The 22,265-nt window shown below is 32.4% G+C and overlaps 2 long non-coding RNA genes and 1 pseudogene across 2 annotated transcripts; 2 read left to right on the forward strand and 1 right to left on the reverse strand.

The window, feature by feature from the left end:
* Nucleotides 1-646: 646 nt before the first annotated feature.
* Nucleotides 647-2,628, forward strand: LOC110689648. The gene is made up of 2 exons (XR_002504928.1): nucleotides 647-792; nucleotides 1,940-2,628. It is a non-coding gene; the product is annotated as an uncharacterized LOC110689648 (long non-coding RNA).
* A 3,570-nt stretch (nucleotides 2,629-6,198) lies between these two features.
* Nucleotides 6,199-10,397, reverse strand: LOC110689625. The gene is made up of 3 exons (XR_002504924.1): nucleotides 10,361-10,397; nucleotides 10,115-10,169; nucleotides 6,199-6,548 (listed from the first exon to the last, which is right to left on the reverse strand). It is a non-coding gene; the product is annotated as an uncharacterized LOC110689625 (long non-coding RNA).
* A 9,378-nt stretch (nucleotides 10,398-19,775) lies between these two features.
* Nucleotides 19,776-21,944, forward strand: LOC110689626 (annotated as a pseudogene).
* Nucleotides 21,945-22,265: the final 321 nt, after the last annotated feature.

The following is a 22,265-nucleotide window of genomic DNA, read 5'->3' on the forward strand; positions in this document are numbered from 1 at the left end:
TAAGCATGTTTCGGGCTCAATTAATCCTAATAAATTCATAAAAGAAAATTTTAAAAGCATTTACTTAAAATTAAGACAAACTAATAAAATTTGGGGGTACTACATGATGCACTTTGGAAGTAGAGGGAGTAAGACTATTTTTATTTTTTTTTCCCTTTGTTTTTACATATATTAATGCTTATTAAAAGTAGATTAAACCTAATTTTAGTGATCAGATTAAATACTCGTAATTTTTTTTCTTTATTGCTTTATATTGATTTAAGAGAACATGGCCAAGCTAGCAAATCAATGAATGATTTGGTTCAAGACCTACTATATGGTGTCGGATACATTGAACATCTTAAATACGCGATCGAGCAACAAGTTAGTTGTGTACTTACACTGTGTGCAGTGTTCAAGTTAGTTGCATAAAATTGATCTTATTATGGCCAATATTGTCAAACATAAAGAAATATTTGATTAGAGTGGTGTATGTAATTTCAAGAATTAAAAATATAAGGGACGGAGGGAGTAGAAGCGAGAGGTTTAAAATTTCACTCCATGAGCAAAATGAATTACTTTGTACACTCTTTTTATCTCATTTAACTGCTTTATTTTAATCAAAGGCTTTCATAAAATTGAAACATTATAATTGTCATGTGCCTGACACATGCTACTCCATATTTGATATTTTTCTTCTTCCTTTATGTGATAATCAAATCAAATTCAACTTCTGTGTTCTAGCATCAATGGCGGAATTGACTTTAACTCCAATATAGACAATCATTGATCATTCTCAACAGCAACAACAAGGTATCGATTTCTAGGTTTAATTTGTTATTAATTTTGAGCAACTTAATCAATACAATTTGAGCAAATTCATACGTAATATGATTAAGTTGATCTTGATTATTCATCAAAATTGATACTGATTACTCATTAAAATTGATCCTGATTAGCAAAAAGCAAACTAAGGTAATTAATGAATATAATCTGATTGTTGATTATTAAACAGGTTTTGATTATAATGCAATTGAGCTAACGGAGGTAATTAATGAACATAATCTGATGATTGATCATTTTTAATGTAGCATATTAATAACATTTTAATTGATCAATTGAATTTCAGCTTATCAATTTAGTTGCTCTTTTGCTAATGATCAAATCATTTTAATTCCTAATTTTAACTACTTATTTTAATTGTTCATTTTTCTAAGTTTTCTATATTAAGCTTTTGATTTTTTAGATACTGAATTTCATTTGACATAAATCATGTTGAAAAAATGAGCAAATTGAAACATATGAGCAAACCTAAATGAACAAATTTTTATGAGATTGATATTTTTGATGGTTAGAGACAATGGTATTGATTTTCATTTTCATTTTGCTGCTAATTATACTTTTTGTTTTTTCATTATTAACAGATAGCATAAATCAGTGTTGTATCGAATAGTTGTGCTCATTTTGCTAATGATCAAATCATGTTGTACAAGATAACACAGTAGATGTATTGTTATTGCAGCAGAAGATTAGATGAACTATAATTCTTTGCTCATTTATCAAATGAGCAGCAATTCTTTGTTCATTTATCAAATGAGCAATAATTCTTTGTTCATTTATCAAATGAGCAACAATTCTCAACTACCAGCAATGGTAAATGTTCCTCTAAATTCTTATTATAGCTTCTTGTCTTCTAAACTGCTACAAGGATACATGTGTATGGTCTGATTCGTGGGTATTGAAGGACGGTTAAGTGGTGCAGTTTATGCCGAGTAAAGAGAGTGGTGGGGGATGCATGTTTATGAGCTATTGGATGATTCGTGCAGTGAATGGATCCTTATTGTGATCAAAAGTTTATTCCCTGATGAAATTTGTCCAATAATATGTGCTACACATATTTCACATAGATGATGATGGAAGCATTGGGAACTGCGAGTAATTTTTTGTTGATATTTTGCAGATCAAGTACCTTGACATCTGGAAACAGAGGCATGGACTCCAACTTTGGGCAACTCCATAACTTCAGTTTCTTGAGACAGTCAAATGATAGTGATGACCCAAGTGTTTCGTCCTTGCACCATCTCTCCAAGCAATAAAAATCGTGCAGTGTGAGTTCTTCAAGGGTTAGGAAGAATTGAGATTCTAGTGTTGATGATAGGTTGTCAGAGTTTTCAAAAAATTGCACATTATCCATAAATCGAAGAGTGAGGTGCCTGAGGTGTGGGAGCCAACCGAAAGGAGGGAGTGTTTGGCACTGTCCAATGTCATCAATGCTGACATTGACGAGTTCTGGGAGTACTGTGGCAAAAGTTCTGGGAGCATTTTCAGATTAAAAGGCGTCTAGAGGCCATCTAACATCGTCTAGTACTTAAGTGAATCACTTTTGCTGGTATCTCTTGCAGGTCCCCATTTGATTGCTAGCTCTATAAGCCCGGTTTGCCGCTCAAGTTTGATATTGCAACTTCATTTACAGCAGCACGCAGTCCAACTTTCTGAAAACTCAATCATTAGTCTTCCCTGTAAGCGATTGAGGTTGCTAGTGACTGAAACCCACTGGTAGACTAAATTTTAGATTGTTAATGTTCCTCTAAGTTCAAATTTCAGATTCTTGCCTTCTTAACTACTTTATTAATCATGCTAACTTGCTAAGTGCAATGAGCAACTGTAGAATTATAAATGTTTTGAAACTAGTAGCCTATGTAGGATTTGAACCTACATCCTCTATGCAATATTAGAACATAGTGCTCGATCAATTAAGCTAATAGGCTTACAGTTTGAAGAGATTATAGTGATCATTTGAAGTTTTCTCAATAAGACTAGAAAAAGATATTAATCAAATATATTAACCATATTAAAAGACAATTCAAGAATGCAAAGGTACTTAGCAATCTAGTGGACTAGATGGATCCATCATTTGCAGCACAAAATTGAATTTTGCATACTTGATGCAATCAATTAATTACTAAATTTAACAGTATGTATATTACCTCCTTTAGACAATTTCGTGAGGTTAGTAACAACAACCCTCACAATATTAGGATCCACAAGCACAATTTTTTCTCTTCATTCATAGTATAATCTATGAAACCCCATAGCCTTTTATTGAAGATTTGCAAGATAAGAAGCTAATTTCCTATTAAGTTGTATGTCATTTGAGTAAGCTACTATCACGAAAAGATGACTTAAATCAACAACATATTCTTCAATTGAGCCAAGCAACATCTCACTGCATTTGAATTTCCATTCCTACCATAAGAGAGAAACCAAAAAGAAACACATAAAAATGTTTTATTAAATATCGAATCAGCAAACAAAAATATAAAGGAGCAAACAAACATAAATAAAATGAACAACCAAGCATAAAATGAGCAAAAATAAAATAAAATGAACATATAAACATAAAATGAGCAAACACAAAATAGAAAATCCACAAAATAAGAACAATTATTGACACATGAATAAGAACAATTAATTGCCGCAAAATTAATGATCATAACTAAACACAACAATTTGATACGAAGTAAAATTGAACAAAATTACATGAAACAATTTCTTATACTTCATAGAACATATAAAACCTAGATTTCAACTAAACTGTAGTACGAATTTCAAAATTATGCAACCAAAAATGCAAACAAAAATCGAAAAAAAAGAGAAAATTTACCTAGATCAGATTTCACCATTGTTGGATCTAAACGCAAAATCTAAACGCAAAAAAAAAAAAAAATGATGAACATGAAGAATTCTACAAATTAAAAATAGAGAAAGAAGAACAGATCGAAGAGAGAGAAAGAAGAATGGAAGAACTTTGTAGATATGAAACCTTGAAGAAAGGAGAAATTGAAAACAATCACGTGTAGGCCAGGTGAAATGTCAAGCATTGCAAGCAAATTTAGAAGTAACTAACAATTATAACTCTGGGTACCGTACACGCAGGTATATAACACTAATTATATGGATTATGAGAGAAGAGGTTATACATAATTAGATTATATATAGTTAAAATTTATACTTTAGACGGTGTGCATTATTTAACTATTAAGGTGACAATACATTGTATAGATCGACAAAGCAAATTTGGTAAGTTTCTTATATATAAGATCGTGTCAAAGAGGATTGAGGATATACTCCTTCAATGGACATTACTCATCATCAAGAATTCAAAAACAAATCCAGAAAGTTGGATAGTGTGTTGTGCATAAAGTAGAAAGAGACCAAGTTGATCAAGCTCACTCCATCGCTAATGATTGGAGAAGAAGAATGTTTTCTTCATCTTTAATCTCTCAAGAATTGAACTATATATGTAACTAACCTTTATTATTAATAATAAGACAATGTCAACATACAAACCACTTCATGTCATTGTCAGTTAATTAGGTAATTAATTGAGCCACGTGGTGAGCAACTATAGAACCAATGCCCACATGATCAATAAGGAATTAAATATCTAGAAGTCCTAATTAACCAATCCACCAGAAAAAGCAACTTTTAATGTGGCATACTTCCCCGGTCTTAATTTGTTTGTCTCATAATAGGTGAGTGAATGTAAAACCAAACTGGGGTAGACTAAAATTGACAAATTAGTGAAGAACGTGTTCTCTTCACCTTAAAAATACGGAGTATAAATTTTAGGTTTAATATGTTTAGATAAATTCAGATAAGTTTTGATAAGTTTTAATTAGCTAGGTTCAATAAGTTTTAATTAGATTTAGTAAGTTTCAACCATTTTTAATCAACTCTAATAAGTTCCAATCAGGTCTAATATAATTATATTAAAAACTATTTTTTAAAAAGCAATGTTTTAAATACTATACATCATAAATTTTACCATTATTGTTATTATTTTAGTATTAAGATATCACATTCTATTATGTATACTTTTTCTCGGGAGTGAGGAATGTATACTGTTTTATTATTACTATATATATATATATATATATATATATATATATATATATATATATATATATATATATTATAGTAATTACTAATAATAGTTTATTGTTAATTCCTAGAAAAGATTCTATAATAATAATAATAATAATAATAATAATAATAATAATTTTCAATAGGTTCAATCCAGTCTAATCAATTTCAATCAGATTCAATAAATTCAATTCCAATCAGATTCAATAAATTTAAATAAGTTGTAAGTTCAATAAGTTTACACGTACTCATAAGTCTCTAAAAAAAAGAAAAGGAGTTTAATTTAAGTCTTAGAAAACAATATATACTAAATACTATCCATACAACCATAAAAAAACCCCGACGTGGCCGTGTGTTGATAAATGATATAGGAGTTCACAGATTAGAGTGTATAGTCATGTGGCTCCATACACACTGGTAGTTACCTAGTCTTGGCTCCACCTTCATGGCTTCACGTGGACGTGCCCTAGTATTCTATAAATTAGGCCCTAACTAGATGAAGCCTGTGCGATGTACGGTTTGTTTGTATTCTCTTAAATAAAATATTACTAAATATATATTTATCTAATAAACTTTGTGATATTCGCTTGCTTACTACTTGAATTTTTAATTATAAAATGAATTACTAACTTTGTTTCTCATATTTAGATAAAATTCGTAATATAAAAAGATAATATTTTATTTCACAAAGTTTTATATGTGGCTGGTCACACCATGTGGTCAGGATTACTTGTTCAGGAGTTACTTGGTTGATCTAGGGTTACTCAATCGATCAAGGGTTATTCAGACGGTCAGGGGTTACTTGGTCAGTGTTTGGGTTTGTCTCAGCCGGCCACACGATATGGCTAGCCACTCAAAAAACGCTCTAATTTTATTTTTATAATTAATTAAAAATTTTGATCTAAAATAAATTGCAATTCGTTTTTTTTCATTGGCTAAAATATAACTATGTGACACTACTACATTTTTGACCTATTGCAACCCCTAAATCCGTTGCATTAGGCGTCAAATTCCGTGGCATTAGGCCTAATGCAACGGCCATGTACCGTGGCATTTGCTGGCGTTGCAGTAGGTCGATTGCAACGTTATACAACACCTAATACCACAGCAGCTATAATCCGTTGCGATAGCTCTACACCTAATGCCACGGTATAAATTATCTGTTACAATAGATTACTTACTACAAATTGTGATGAAATTGACACCTATTGCAACGGCTGAAGCTGATTAATACAAATGATATATAGTACATATCTACTGCAACGGATTGATCATTTGACCTTTTTTTTTTTGTTTTTTTTTTTGAATTGTACGGTAATATAATATATGTATAAATAGTCGGTACAAATCTAAATATACTAAGAAACAAAATATCATTAAATTTATATAAAATAATTATAATGCTAAATACGTACATTATAAAATATTAGTTGCTTGTTTTTTGTATGACACCCTACTAATAATAAATAAAAGTTATATAATTAATTTAATCCTCCAAAATACAAATTTTCAACATATATATAAGCCGGAATTTTCAAATCTTCACAAAGTTGAGCTTGAGTAAGAGTCGCCAACATATATGCACCATTTGTTAAATGACTAGCTAGTTACTATGCTTCAGCTCCATTTAGCTCCCCATGCACCTACACGTAAAATAGAATAAAGTAATAGAAATATAATAGAACTAAATTATAAATTACACTAGATCAAGGCCGCAATCAACATGAGAAAAGTTCAAAACGCGCGGAGAATTCAACTATACAATAATACTCATGTTAGACCGCAGGCCACAACAGCAGCACCCTGAATCCAATACAGGCAGCAGCCAACCCAAAACCAAACAAAAACACAACAGGCACAAAACAGGTTGCAAGCAAGTAGAACCCTGAACCAGAGCTACTGATCTGCCACTATCAGATCCAACACTAAAACCAAATCAGAAGCGGCAACCAACAGCAACCATAAGACAAATAAGGAGGGCACACACCAAACACATCTAAAAAACAATAAACCAGGGCACCCAGCTATCCATACAACGAGTAAAAACAGCCCCCCTCCCTATCACATCAATTTCCCCTATTTTACAGACTTTCAAGAATGCAATATCTTCAGAAGAACAGCAACTAAGTCTACTGTCCCTGTAACCATTTTTTACCAACAAAATTGGGTGTTTGGATCAAAATAAAGACAAATTTAGAGCACTAGATGTCCTATAGTTATCAAAAGCAATATTACAACCAACATAAACATCCCAACATTGCAATAGCACAAAAGCTTAAAGAAGTCACATTTTGACATCGATCTGAGATTGTTTTTTATTGTTTATATATCTTGTCACTGTTTCCAAGCTTCATTATGTACATTTGTCAATTTAAGCTTGCCAAAATCAATTGAAATTAAAGTTAGCCATGTATACAAAATCAAAGATCCTAATGCTCTTTTTATATATAGATAATAAAACAGGAGAATAAACCAAAAAAAAAAAAAAACCTTAATCAGAATTGAGTAGGATAACTACTATACATGCAACAAAATTATACAAAACCAAGCAAAGTACTTCAAAGTGATAAATATTGTCAAGCTTTATCTTCGTATTATCATACCCTGTGAACTCATATCCAATACGAACATTAACAATACTCCAATATCTCTAAACAAACTCATAAAGAAAATTAGTAGCAAGAATCAAGAATGGCCTGATCAACTATAATTATTTAAATAGAATGGAAAACAGATTTTACAAACCATGTGTCTTCCACTACATTTTTTTTAGATTAACCCAAAAGGCCAACAGATTCAATATTCACAACTTTCTCATGATACACAACGCTGACAGCAGGAAAAATCTTCAAACAAGAACCCGGTAGAGGAAACAATTCTAATATAAATTGCATCGGACCACTAAACAATGTTCTGCTACCCAAGTATTAGCTTTATATTTTAACTTTTATCACTTCGTACTATAAGTCTACAAGATGCAGTTATTCACAACAATGTTTGCGAAAGAGCATTACCTCAAATAAGTGGTCTAGAAAGAAATGTGACAAAGAACTAGCCGAAATCAGAAGCAAGCATCGTAGCCTACAAAGGGGCACCTTAAAATTAAAAATTTACAAAGTAATTACAATTCGTAGTAAAATAAAAGGCATTCAATTGAAAGGCCATATATTTTTAAGCATCCTAGATTTGACCTGAAAATAAATCATCTATAGAACAAGAAATAGGCCATTAGAAAGACAGACGCATAAGTATGTCATAATTTTTTACTAAAGAATTTCAGTGGCTCTCCGGCTATTAAAATTTATAATTTACAATTTACATAACAGTAGGCAGCAGAGACAACAACACCCACAACAATATCAATATTAAAGGCTAGATATCAATAATAACAACTACAACAATAACAATGGAGGCTATAACAAAAAATTATAATCACATTCTAGATTTACACCATAAACTTTTAAACCCAATTTCCCAAAACCAATCTACCAATTCAAATTAGCTCAAATCATAGTCAATTACAATACCACCTATCACTCAAATTAATTCACAAAATCATGCATAAATGAATAAAAATCGACATTAGACCGTGCGAATCAAATCAAAGCTATAAAATACTCCAAAAATAAATTTTAAGGGTCTAACATATTAAAACTTACACTAACAAATTTTTAGGCAAATGAGGGAATCACCTCCCTCCCTTCCCCTCTTACTCAAAATGACTTCAGCAACCCCATGGGCATACCAAGCTTCAAGAGATGAATAATTGTAATTTTTTTTATATCTTATTTAGATAATGAGATACTCCTTGGTTAAATAAATAAAAAGACGTTAACCATAAATAGCTGGACATGAGTTTTAAGTAAACAATGCAACGTCACTTAGTTTATAAACTTATTATCATGTTGCAATTAAGCTTTTCTAAGCTACTTGGAGACAAAGTAGGCAAACAAATTCATAGTGGTAGCAGTTATAAAATAGAAAAGATCAGAAGAGTTGAAAGATAATTAGAATAAAGAAAAAACTTGAAACTGATTAAAGTTTATACTATAATCTACATCTACCTGTTAATGTAATCCCCTCCATCCATTTACAAAACTTGAGAGAAGGAATTTATTAACAATAAACAATAAACTTAAAAGGATATACTTATAATTCATCCTTAATTAATCAAAGCCGTTTTTTTTTCCCTGTTCCACAATAGCTTTTTGTGGAATTGTGGGATATCTTGGAATTTCTCAAGTAATATTGTTGTTAGGAGTAGGTGTAGCTATTAGTTAGTGTAAGTTTCATTAGATCATTTCTTGTAGGTTGTCCTCGGTTTTTTACCCCGCTTTACCTGAGTATTACATGTTGGTGCTCTGGTCTTCTAGCTGCTAGACAGCAGAATAGTCAATATTGAGGCTGGTACCCTAAGTATGAGTATATTTACCACATTCATTTGCACTTGTTTGTAGAAAAATTTCTCAGTTACGTGACAAGTAAGAAGCTCAATAAATTAAGAATGTATTGAGTTTATTGGACAGTAGTCACTAATACATTGGACATAAAACCAAGTTAATGATAGAATTATGAGAAAGAGAATATTGGAAATCTTAATTATATTGAAGAGTATACAAGATTATTTATAGTAGATAAGTATGTAAGCATTAGACTACGACTAAATATATTAGAGTACATGTCTAGGTACATTATTAGACAATAGTTAGGGAAATCTTTGACAATCAACCTATGTGTAAATCAAGGAGTAAATTAAGGGATAATGATATTGATGATATCATTATCCTTTACAGTTACGACATTTATCAATCCCTATTGTTTCAGAGATTCTGTGAAATAATGTAAACAAACAAAAGAACATAGAAACAGATTCTATAAATACTTAAGGTATGCACCACCAATAAGTATAGTATTGACATCCAGATACTTATATCATTATAATCCCATAGAATTCGCAAGCTATAGGACAACGAGCTGATCAAATAGACTCAAAACTCGACAGTAAATCACGAAAAATACCAGAAACTGCAACTTTCATCAAAAAATTCTGATGAACATTAAAATTAACAAATAACAATCAAGACAACAAAATTATTATAAATTAGTTATACAATTAACAAAAACCACTGCATATAACAATCAAAATTTAAAGAAAAAAAAAATTACATGAAAAAATCAAAATAGAGAATAATAAGGAAGAATTAGGTACCTGATTTTTGTGAAGATTAGGAGGAAAGAGATAAAAGGTTGAAAGGAGAAGAAGACTACAATAAATCGAAGATTAAAATTGGGGATTAAAATCGAATAATAAGCAATTGACCTTGTTTATTATTACAATTGAAACATTAGAATCTAAAAAATAGGGTTAACATCAAAATTTCAAATTGGGGATTTCGATTATAAGAGCAAGATATACTAAATTAATTAATTAAGAGTATTAGACATAAAGACATACCATTGATGCATCGAAGACGGCCGACGGTGTGGCAGCAACAACGGCCGAGATCCTGTGAGGCAATGAGGCACGACGGGTCATGGGCGACGGTCGATCTACTGGACTACAGGAGGCCGGTGAGGACTAAGGTGTGAGGCAGCGAAGAACGAAAGATTGGAAGAAGCCAGCCGACGGCGACGGTAGCGGTGGAGCAGCGAACAAGGAGTGAAGGAGGTTATCAGATTGTTCTAAGATTTTGAGGAGAGAGAGAGGCAGAGAGCAATTCTGGGTTTTCTATTTTTTTGTGAAGAACCTAAAAAGAAAAAAGGAACAGTAATAAAAAGGGTATAATCCTAATGGCCGTGGCGTTAGACCGCTCTATTGCAACGGCAAACTCACAACCGTTGTGTTAGGCTCTACTATTAACCAGCTGATGTATTAGACCATGCTAATGCAACGGTAATCAATGTAGCCGTTGCATTAGCCTAATTTTAGCCGTTGCATTTGATCAAAAATGTAGTAGTGTGATGCTCTAAAATTAATCTTACGTTATATAATCTTATTGTACCGTTTTAAAATTATAAATCCTACGTGGCGTTTTTTTATTATTATTATAATCCTACGTAGCGCTTTAAAAAAAACTAATCTTACGTGGCATAATCCGATTGTAGCATTTTAAAAATATTAATCCTAAGTGGCGCTCTAATAATTTTTTAAAAAATAAAATCCTATGTGGCGCTCTAATAACTCGGGAAAAAACTCCCCTTTATATATATACTAGTACATGCCCCGGGTGTTGCCCCGGATACCCTTTAAAGAGTGTACTTATTTATGGGCATGTTTTGTATTATTACTATGATTATAATAATACAATAATAATAATTATTATTATTAGTATTTATATTTTTTAAAAATGTCAGATACAAAAAGAGAGTAGTAATACTACCTATTATTCTTTTTTTCACGTTTGTTATTATTTTCTGTTTTTTTAAGTTGCACTATATTCACTTGGTGTATTACGATCAATAATTATGATTATACATATATATATAAGATATTGTTTATCAAAGTTCTATGTCGACATATGTGCTAAATTTCAATGGGACACAAAAATAACAGTGGGAGTATAATTTTGTGACAAGAAGAGTGCGTCGATAAAAAAATAATATATTAAATAAAAAGTAAAAAGTAATTATCTTTTATAACACGTAAAATCAACAGATTATATTATTGACCTAATTGGACCATTTGTAATATATGGAAAGTAAATGGGCTCCGGAGGCTTCGTAAAACCTGTAAAGTTCTAAGACCTTGCTAACATGAATCTGAATTCACTTCAAAATTCCCTTATATTGTACAGTTTCTGTTGTGTCCTACATGTAGTTTTTGACTTCTTTAATTTCATTAACAAAATCACAAACATACACAAAAATATTACAACAGAATATGAAGAATACTTGATTCAAAAGCTTTAATGGTAAGTCAATGGTAGACTAAAAAAACTAATGATCATACTTGGTCATATTTATAATCATAATTACGTAGTTATTTGTATAGGAGAAAAATTCTATTGTTAATTGGATATTCATATTATTTATAATATGTGGTGTGTTGCTATAAGTAAAATTCTATTGTCAATAAAAAGATAATTTTTTTTCAAAAGAATTATAAATTATTTTATGTGTACTTTTTTATCCTAAATAAATCTATCCAATCTAATCTAATTAAAATAATATCTATTTGTCGCCTACGTGGCTCGACACTTGGCGAAAAACTGGAATGCCAAGTGTCGTTGTCTCGTGCCCTGATTGCGAGACCGACTTTATTTATTAGTGATATGATATTAGTTTTGTGTGCGGGCGATGCCCAGATGGTTGATAAAAGTTTAGGATAAACTTTTTTGGATTGAATGTTCAATACGATCCTATAATCCCTTTTAATAATGCAGGATATTTAGACATATTGAACTAAAATATATTTTATTAAACTGAAATTATTTTTACTGAATCAAAAGTATTTTTACCAAAACAAAAATTATTTTTCATGATTAAAACTTATTTTCACTGATTCTCTATTATTTTTGTAAATAAATTAAATATATTATAAATGGATCTTATTTTAAAGAACTTTATAAAACGAATTTTATGATGGAAATAGTACCGAATCATAAGATATATTTATTAGAAGTAATGATTGATTTTGTATATATGAAATATTAGAAGTATATCGATAATTAAACTATATACAATATTTTTGTCTTTAAAAAACTATCCCTTACTTAGCATCATATGTGTCACAATAATACCTATTTGTCGCCTACGTGACGTGACACTTGGCGAAAAACTGGAATGCCAAGTATTGCTGTCTCGTGACCTGACTACGAGACCGGCTTTATTTATTAGTGATATATGATATGATATTACTCATATTTGATTTGTATTGTACTCAACAATTTGTCGTCTAATTTCAAGATCTTTAAATGTACCCAACATTGAATTGGATACTACAGTCTAATGTCGAAACACTGAACATTTTACAGCCACTCATCAAATTTTTATTTATTCATAGCAACCGTTAAAAAATATAAAGAGAGTTAATCACTTTATAAGGCTAAGGAGTTACTCCTCCTATTGCCATATAATTTTGAGATAAAACCTCATTTGAACTTATGAAGTAGACTATCTCTCTTAATTTGCGGGGGTGATCCAGACCCACATTTAACAATAACGTTTATCCAAAACAAAGACTTCACAGTATGTAGTGAGGTTGACATATTGCTAATAATAATTGCATTATATCATGTGGACTTTTAAAAATGTTGATAGTACACGTGGTGTGGACCAACCAATGAATAACACGAACGTATTCATTAAGTCTATTTCCGTCTTGTATCATGGAGGAAGTACTAATGTAGGTTTGATATGTATGTGCAAATATATATCAAACATTAAAATATTGAAAAGTATTGTAAAGCACATGGGGGTGGGAGAAAAGGAGGAGAGAGATGGGCACGTGGGACCAGTTTTAAATGTACCACTGAAAGCTTATATAATATCATTGACTATGTAGTGATTCTATTTCTACACGTAGTTAGTACCACTGAATGAATATATAGTACCATTGAATGAATATATAGTACCACTGAATGTTCAATGATACTATTTGATCATCTAGTGATACTATTAATCACCCAGTGGTACACTTAAATTCAGCACATGGGGGTGAGAGAAAGGAGGAGAGAGATGGGTAAATTTCATGCGAAATGTCTCTTATGCCCCTTGATATGTATGTTCAGGTACCTATCAAACCTCCCTTTGGAAGGCCTCGTGTATCATGTAATGTAAATACGGTGGCTATGTCAAAATGATGTCATACATGTACTAAGTGTATGCCGTAATAAATGTACAGCCCCTCATTAATTATATTTGTGACACACAGTCATTATGTTTCTCGATCTATAATATTATGAGTAAGATTGGTTAGTAGATCGAATTTCGTTTATCACGTAATATAAATATGGTGATGACTATACAAGCTAAGTAATTAATGTCACACATGTACTACGTGTATGCCGTAATAGTGTAGCTCCTCATTATATTTGTATCACATGTAACTCATCATTTACACTCTTCATATTTTTTTAATAAGTATGGATAGAGTTAGGTCCTATTCTTTTGAGCTTTTAGTCAAATAAATTAGAGCAGAACAGAGTTTAGCAGAGAAGAACAAATTTCAGCAAAACAGAACATATTACAACAATTCAAAAGAATACAAGACCTTAATTGTCTAGCATAGGTCGGGTGGGGTTTGTGTTTGGATTGATAATGATCATGTATGGGTTGTAAATCCTCAATCTAGACTAGACTTATCAATGCATCATTTATTAAACAGGTTGAAAATCTTAAATTAACCTTAACCCTTCATTCATCTAATCTATTTTTCTATTTCTTATTACTATAATTTATTATTACATTAATACTAGTTATTTTTAACAAATTAAATACATAGTACACAATTTCAACAATTATACATAATGAGAATTTTTATAAAATTAACTACTATCTTACGATACCCTTATTATTTCTTAAAATTTTACCAAATTCACAATTTTCATTATCATCTTTAGAGATATTTATATGTAGGGATGTCAATGGGTCGGGGCGGGACGGGACGGATGTTGGCCTTTCCATCCTCACCTAAAATTTTAATCCCTATCCCCATTTTCGCGGCGAGTCCAAAATTCATCCTTATCCCGCCCCGGCCGGTACAATTCCAAAATCATCTCCGCCCACCCTCCACTTGGATATCCACCCCAATCTAATCCCCACCCAAAACCCGCCTAATCTCCGCCTCCAAAATACACAATCCTAAATAATTAATATAGATTACCAAAAAAAAAAAACATTGTTAATATTACACACTTTTTGTTTATAATATAAGTGTATGTATTACAATATTTCAAAATATAATTGTATTACAAAGTATTACATTTACTATTTTATTTTACATATATAATTTTTTTTAAAAAAATAGTATAACCATTTATAATTTTGTTTTTAAAAATATATAGATGTGGGTATGGGATGGGGATGGGGCGGGTACGAAGTGGGGCTGGGCGGGTACACTACTAGAAATAGGCCGTTTTCCGACGGACCTAAATTCCGTCGAAAAATTTGTACTTTCCGACAGAATTAGGATCTGTCAGAAAATTCCGTCGGAAAAGGTACGTTATGACGGAAAATCCGTCGGAATACTTGCGACGGAAATTAATTCCCTCGGAACAATAGGCTTCCGACGGAATATTCCGTCGGAAAGTTAAGTTATCGACGGAATTAAAATCCGTCGAAAATTTCCGACGGAATATTCCCTCGGATATCCCAATTATTTCGACGGATTAAAATTCCGTCGGAAGATTCCCTCGGAAATCCCAATTATTCCGACGGATTAAAATTCCGTTGGATTAAAATTTCGGAATTTCTGTCGGAATCTTATTAAAAAAAATAAATAAATAAAAAAAAATAAAAAAAAAAACTCTTTAAACATTGAAACCCTAATGCAACTCCCACCCCCCTTGTAAAATTCCGCCTCTTCCTTCTCTGTCTTTCCCCTTTTTCTTTCTCTCTCCTTATCTCCTTCCTTCCTTCTCTGTCTTTCCCCTTTTCTCTTTCCTGCATCTTCCCCTTCTCCTTCTCTTTCCCTTCTTCTTATCTCCTTCTCCTTCTCTTTCCCGCATCTTCCCCTTTTTCTTTCTCTCTCCTTATCTCCTTCCTTCCTTCTCTTTCCCTTCTCCTTCGGCGTTAAGAATAGCGACATCAACAACGGTGCAACAACATGGTTGCCACCACATCAACGACACCAACAACATCTTCGTCTTCTTCGACCGACATCAATGACAACCAGCAGCAACGACACATTGTAGATCTAGGTTTTTTTTTTCTAATTTTTTTTTCCGAATCTTTATTAATTTCAGAAGATAATTTAAATGTATATATAGTTGTTTTGTTTGATTTCATTTTTTTATTTGTATTTTTTTCGGATCTCAATTTGTATTTTTTCGATTTCATTTTTTCGATTTGTATTTTTTCGATTTCATTTTTTCGATTTGTATTTTTCGAATTGATTTTTATTAGTTTTTGATTTGGGTTGGGCTGTTGGTGGTGGCTAGACAGGGTGGGTGGGTGGCGTGGTGGAGGTTTGGACTAGTGGATGTGGGAGGTTTGGAAGGGGGATCTGGGTGGTGTAGGGTCCGTGGGGTGTGGGTGGGGTGGGGTGTCTGGGTGGGGAGATGGGTCTGGGTTTGGTTTGGTGGGTCTGGGTCTGGGTGGGGTGGGGTGGGGTGTCTGGGTGGGGTTAGGTGTCTGGGTGTGGGAAAATGGGTGGTGGGTGGTGTGGGCTGGTGGCGGGGGTGGATCTGGGTGGGGAAAGTGGTGCTTTTTTTTTTTTATTTACTTTTCCGTCAGAATATACCTCCGACGACGAAAAATTCCGTCGGAACATCTCCCCCACCGACGGAGATTTCCGTCGGAACATATCCCACTCCGACGGGAAATTCCGTCGGAACCTTGCGACGGATTTCCATTTACAGTCAACAAAAGCGCCGACAGAACATAATCCGTCGGAATAGACGTTTCTGCCAGAATTTCCGACGGAATATCGCGAAATTCCTACAAAGTGCAATGCGACGGTGCGTTTCGGCGGAATTCCGTCGGAAATGGGCATTTCCGACGGAATTTCAGGGTTTTCCGACGAATATTTTCCGTCGTTGATTGACTATTTTCTAGTAGTGGTACAACTTAAAATCCACCCTCGCCCAATCATTCATGGCGGGTATGGTTTTTATCCCCATCCCCGCCCCATGGGGCGGGTCTTCTACTTGACCCGCCTCACTAACATCCCTATTTATATGTCAATGACTTAAACTAACAAGCCAAACATGCTATTTTTGTGATGAAGATATCAACCTTAATCTAACTTAGGCCTATTTAATTAAACAGGTTAATTGTATTAACCATTCACTTAAACTGGTCAAAATTCTCACCCTAACTAGTAAATTTTGATTAGATCAGCGGGCCGGATTAGCAAATTGGGTCAACTTCTCCCAACCCTAATTATGAGCCTAACTAATTAAGGGTGTGTTCTATTCACCTGATTTTCATTGATCTGAATTTATCTGAACTTATCTGAAATTACCTGAACTTACTAGACCTTATTAAAACTTATTTTAGTTGTATTTTGTACTTGAGTAACCCTTCTCAGAACTAATTTTTCTTGAGCTGAACTTATCTGAACTTATTAAACCTTAAATAAGTGAAAATAATGTGAACAGAACGGACCCTAAAATGAAAATACAAAGTGCTTTCAACAAACTTAATTATAATATACCGTAATACAATTGCAGTGTCTTTTCAAAAATTGTTAAAATGTTAACAACTACTTTGTGTATAGTTTTAAGTACTTAATTATATACTCTTAAAGTCAAATATATATGAGTTTATTTAATTAAATGAAGATATTAGTTGATGACCACCAATTGTGATCCATCTAGGCATCTTTTGATTTTAATTAATATTTTGACTTCTAATTATTCTCCACCAAAAAATCTAATAATTCAAAGTAATATAATTTGTCAATGCAAACAACATTTAGAGTATTTAGTTTTGTAAAATGCAGAGTAGTCATTTAGTACATTTTGAACCCACAAATTAATTACCTTTAGGTGACAAACAATCTAAGCATATATCTAAGTCAATTGACATACTTTATATTAACTGCCAACTAATCAATTGACATATACTCTGTACATCATAATCATATGCATAATTCATATCATGAACAAATGAAGTAAATTAGGAGTCGATATTCATTTTATTTAATTTTTTATGTACTTGAAATAAAGGTACGTTACATTCAACTATATAGAGAACTTATACGTACTCCATATATGATAAATGGAAAATCTTCAAATTAATTACAGAACGGCACATTCTATCACAGCCAAAACAAATTTAACATTCAACAAAGTAAGATTATTTGCTAACCAACAGCAATAAATATAATTTAACTGACATATATAAAATCATGGTCATGACATAAGCATATAGGTCAAGAAACTAATAACTTTAAAGTTTAAATCATATCTTTAATCAATTAAACAAGAGATTAAGAATTAGAAAATGGACAGATTAAGCCCCACAAACCCACTAAAAAGTAAAGATCAGTTCCCAAAACAAATTGATTAACCCCTTTTTCTAGAGAATATTCTACAAAATCTTAATTAATTTACTACTTAAAGCAGAAGATTAAACAAAACATTTGTCATTGTAATCGGCCGACTAAGATCTATAAACAATAGAGTTAAAAATTACAAAAAAACTTGTCAATTTATTCACTAAGTCATCGTTGCGGCGGACCAAAAGCCTAACAATTTGGCAACACATGTTGGAAAAATAAAAAACCCACATGTTATTCATGTTTTATAATACGAAGTATGATTTTAATGACACTTACTCAACCCCACTTAATATTACCTGTCATAAGCAATGTTTGATAGTTGTAGTTTTGTACCTAAAATACTAGGACAAAAAACCAAGTTGCAAAACCAAACAAGAAAACAACTTGCCAAGTAACTTTATAAATTATCACAATAGACTATGACTAGTAGAATGCATTATTTCATCTATCACTTTCATATTCGCGTGTATTTTTCTCTAGTAAAATAGGCACGTACTAACGTTAAGCGAATTGACAAATCAGTCATTAGGGTAGCATGCAATTGGCCCGCATTATAGGAGTCTACCAACATACAAAGTATAGGTATAAATTAATTAGGTTTAATTCTAAAATTAACTGGTAGTATGTGACGTAATATATACTACATAAGTACATAACTATGTGTATGTCGAATGCTCCTATTTTTTCAAAGTGAGAACAAAAATATGAATCAACTCACATGTGAATTATTCTCTTTAAAACAAATCTTTTATACTTTGTAAATATTAGGCAAATTGATGCTCTAAAACTTTATTTGTATAATAAGATGCTAAAATGAAGTTCTATAGCTAAGATGCTAAAATTAAAAAACTAAGCATTATCTAATTTAAGCAACATTAATTATTATCGATGTGTGATTCCATCATGTATGTCTAAATTAATGATGTTTTAAGGTCATATTTAATATTTATGCTTTATCCTTGGAACTGATGTACTCCATCTTAATAAAATGTCGAGATAGATTAGGTCATTTTCTCTATAGTTGTGGCAAATTTAATAGTACGGAGTATTTTACATTCTCTCTCTTTACTTTTTTGACAATTAATAATACAATATTATAATAAAATTGAAATTGGAGATAAAGTGGGTACTATAAAAAGTAATATAGAGTAATTCCATAGAAAATGTTCAATTTAAAACTTATAAATAGTTAAAAAGAAAAAAATTATTTTATACTACCAACACTTTTCTTGACACACTTGTTGATATAATATTTATTTTTTTGAGGAAAGTCGATGCATTATTTCAATAGTTAATATCTTTTTTTTTTTTTTTTTTGTAACACAATAGTTAATATCTTTAATTATCAATATGATAAAAATATAAACACATGATATTGAAATAGAATAAATTTAGACGAATCTAACAAGATTTCACATAACTATATTTTTTCTTAGTTATAAATCTTCGAAGTCATTTAAAATGAAACATAGAAATAATGTGAGCGAGTCAAATTGTTGTGAGTATAAAGATAGTAAATAAAAAATAAAAAATACGAGTAAAGAGGATGTAAAACTATATATATATATATCCTCTTTACTCGTATTTTTTATTTTTTATATATATATATACTCTCTCCAAAATAACCCCACGTTATATCGGAACGGACCCTATTAGGCTAATACATACAAGGGATATTTGTATTCTTTCCAATTGTAGCATTTGCGGAAGGGAAACACATTACACACACGTATTGATTAATATTAATTTTTAAAAATAAATTAGTCGTTGTAGAAATAATTACTCATCAAATAACTCCAAAATAACCCCACATTATAAAATGCTACCTTCACCTCAAATCCTCACTCATTCTCTCTTCAAACCATTTTAACTCAACTAACTTTCCTTATTATTATAATTATAACCTCTAATCATATTTCCTCTCTTTCTCCAATGGAGTTCTCTACTTTTCCCTCATTTTTCTTCTTAATTTCCTCCATTTTTATTTTCCTTCTTTTTTCTTATTACATTATCACCAAAAAATACATCAACCCTTGGTGTAAATGTGAGATTTGTCAAGCTTTCATAACTTCGAGTTGGAGGGAAAAATTCACAAATCTTCCAGATTGGTATGCACATCTCTTACGGAACTCTCCCACCAAAACGATCCATATCCATATCCTAAACAATACCATTATCGCGGACCCGAAGAATGTGGAGCACATTCTTCGGACCAAGTTCGATAACTACCCCAAGGGTAAGCCGATGTCGGCTATCCTTGGGGACTTGCTAGGAAAGGGGATATTTATAGTTGACGGGGAACACTGGAAGTTTCAACGACAGATCGCTAGCCTTGAGCTAGGCTCGGTCTCGGTCCGAGCCTACGCTCATGAGGTCCTCAATAACGTGATCGAGGACCGCTTTTTTCCCGCCTTATTGGGATCATCAGTGGTAGACTTGCAAGACGTATTGAAGAAATTTTCTTTTGTTAATATTTGTAAGTTTTCGTTCGGGGTTGACCCGGCGGGCCTGGACGGGCTTGCTGAGGCTTTTGATGTTGCTTCTATGATATCTTCGGAGCGGGCCCTTTGCCCGACTTCGCTCATTTGGCGGGCCAAGCGGGTGTTAAACATCGGGTCGGAGAGGAAGCTTAAGGCCGCGATTTCGAAAGTCAATTTCCTAGCTGAGAGTATCATACGAGAGAGGAGGAAAAAAGAGTTCAACAACAAAAGTGACTTGTTGTCAAGGTTTATGGGGAGTGTTTCGGATGATAGTATTTAAGGGACATTGTGGTTAGTTTTCTCCTAGCGGGCCGGGATACGGTGGCTTCGGGCCTTACGGTATTTTTCTATCTTATGGCCCAAAACCCAAGTGCCGAAGCCCGGATACTCGAGGAGAGTAACCGGGTTTTAGGTCAACGGACATCGTCTAGCCTCACCATTCCTTCCATGGAGGAACTTAGGAAAATGCATTACCTTCAAGGGGCGGTATACGAGACATTGAGGTTGTACCCACCGGTCCAAATGGACTCCAAGTTTGCTAAAAACGACGACGTTTTGCCCGATGGGACTTACGTGAAGAAGGGTACCCGGGTGGCATACCACCCTTATGCAATGGGTCGAATGGAGACAATATGGGAACCGGATTGTTTAGAGTTCAAGCCTGAAAGATGGTTAAACAACGACGGGGTACTCGTGCCAGAAAACCCATATAGATACCCGGTATTTCAAGCCGGGGTTAGGCCTTGTTTGGGAAAGGATATGGGGTTATTGGCTATGAAAGTGGTAGCCATTACTCTTATAAAACAGTTTCATATAAAACTGGCTAACCCGAGTTGGGCCCCACATTTCATCCCCGGTCTTACAGCCACCCTTAAAGGTGGCATGCCGGTAGTCGTGACCGAACGCTTAGTTTAAGGAGACAAATTAATGATTGATACTAAATTACTAACGAATCATCACTGCCAAGAAGGAGATCTTGAAGACAGCGATCATTGCGTGATGAGTTATAATTAATTGCACAGCACATGCAAGTAATTAGCGTAAATTAAAAAAGGTAAGTGTTTAAGTAACACATAATATACAAACTCGTATGATTAGAGCAAGCGTATCTAGCTATGCATGTTTTAAGGTACGGGGATCCAATTTTTCAATGATATAGTATTGTTTAGTTTATATCAGGAGAAAAATGGTAGGGATATATACTAGTACGTAGTACTACAACATATGTACATAAAATCAATTGTAATAAGTTTATACTTCATATATATAAGTGGGAAGAAGATGAACATGTGGTTCTTCATTATTGATAAATTAATACTCTAAGAAGTTATTTTTCTTCTTGTTTTGCACAACTAGTACAATTAACCCTAAAGTTGCAAGTTATATACTCATTCTATTGTAAAAAAAACAAATAAAGAATTTTAAATCTCATTTGACTACAAAGATTAGATCTAACTTTGGAAAGTTTTGATCATGCATGATTGTATATGTACTTTTCATATGTTTGAAGTATTTTGAGACTTTGAGTAGTTTAAAGTAAGTCATTATAATTTTGGGATTAGTGTTAAGGTTGTTTTTAAACCTTAATTGCACTAGCTACTTATAAAGTACTTCTATATGTTTTTTTTGCTATGTATCTTGTTTTGGACTAAAAAGACAAATATTGATATTACTTATTATTCTCTGCAAATTCTGAGCAGAAAGAGTTTAGACTA

This window comes from Chenopodium quinoa, unplaced genomic scaffold (genome assembly GCF_001683475.1).
Source record: "Chenopodium quinoa cultivar QQ74 unplaced genomic scaffold, ASM168347v1, whole genome shotgun sequence".
Taxonomy (NCBI): Eukaryota; Viridiplantae; Streptophyta; class Magnoliopsida; order Caryophyllales; family Amaranthaceae; genus Chenopodium; species Chenopodium quinoa.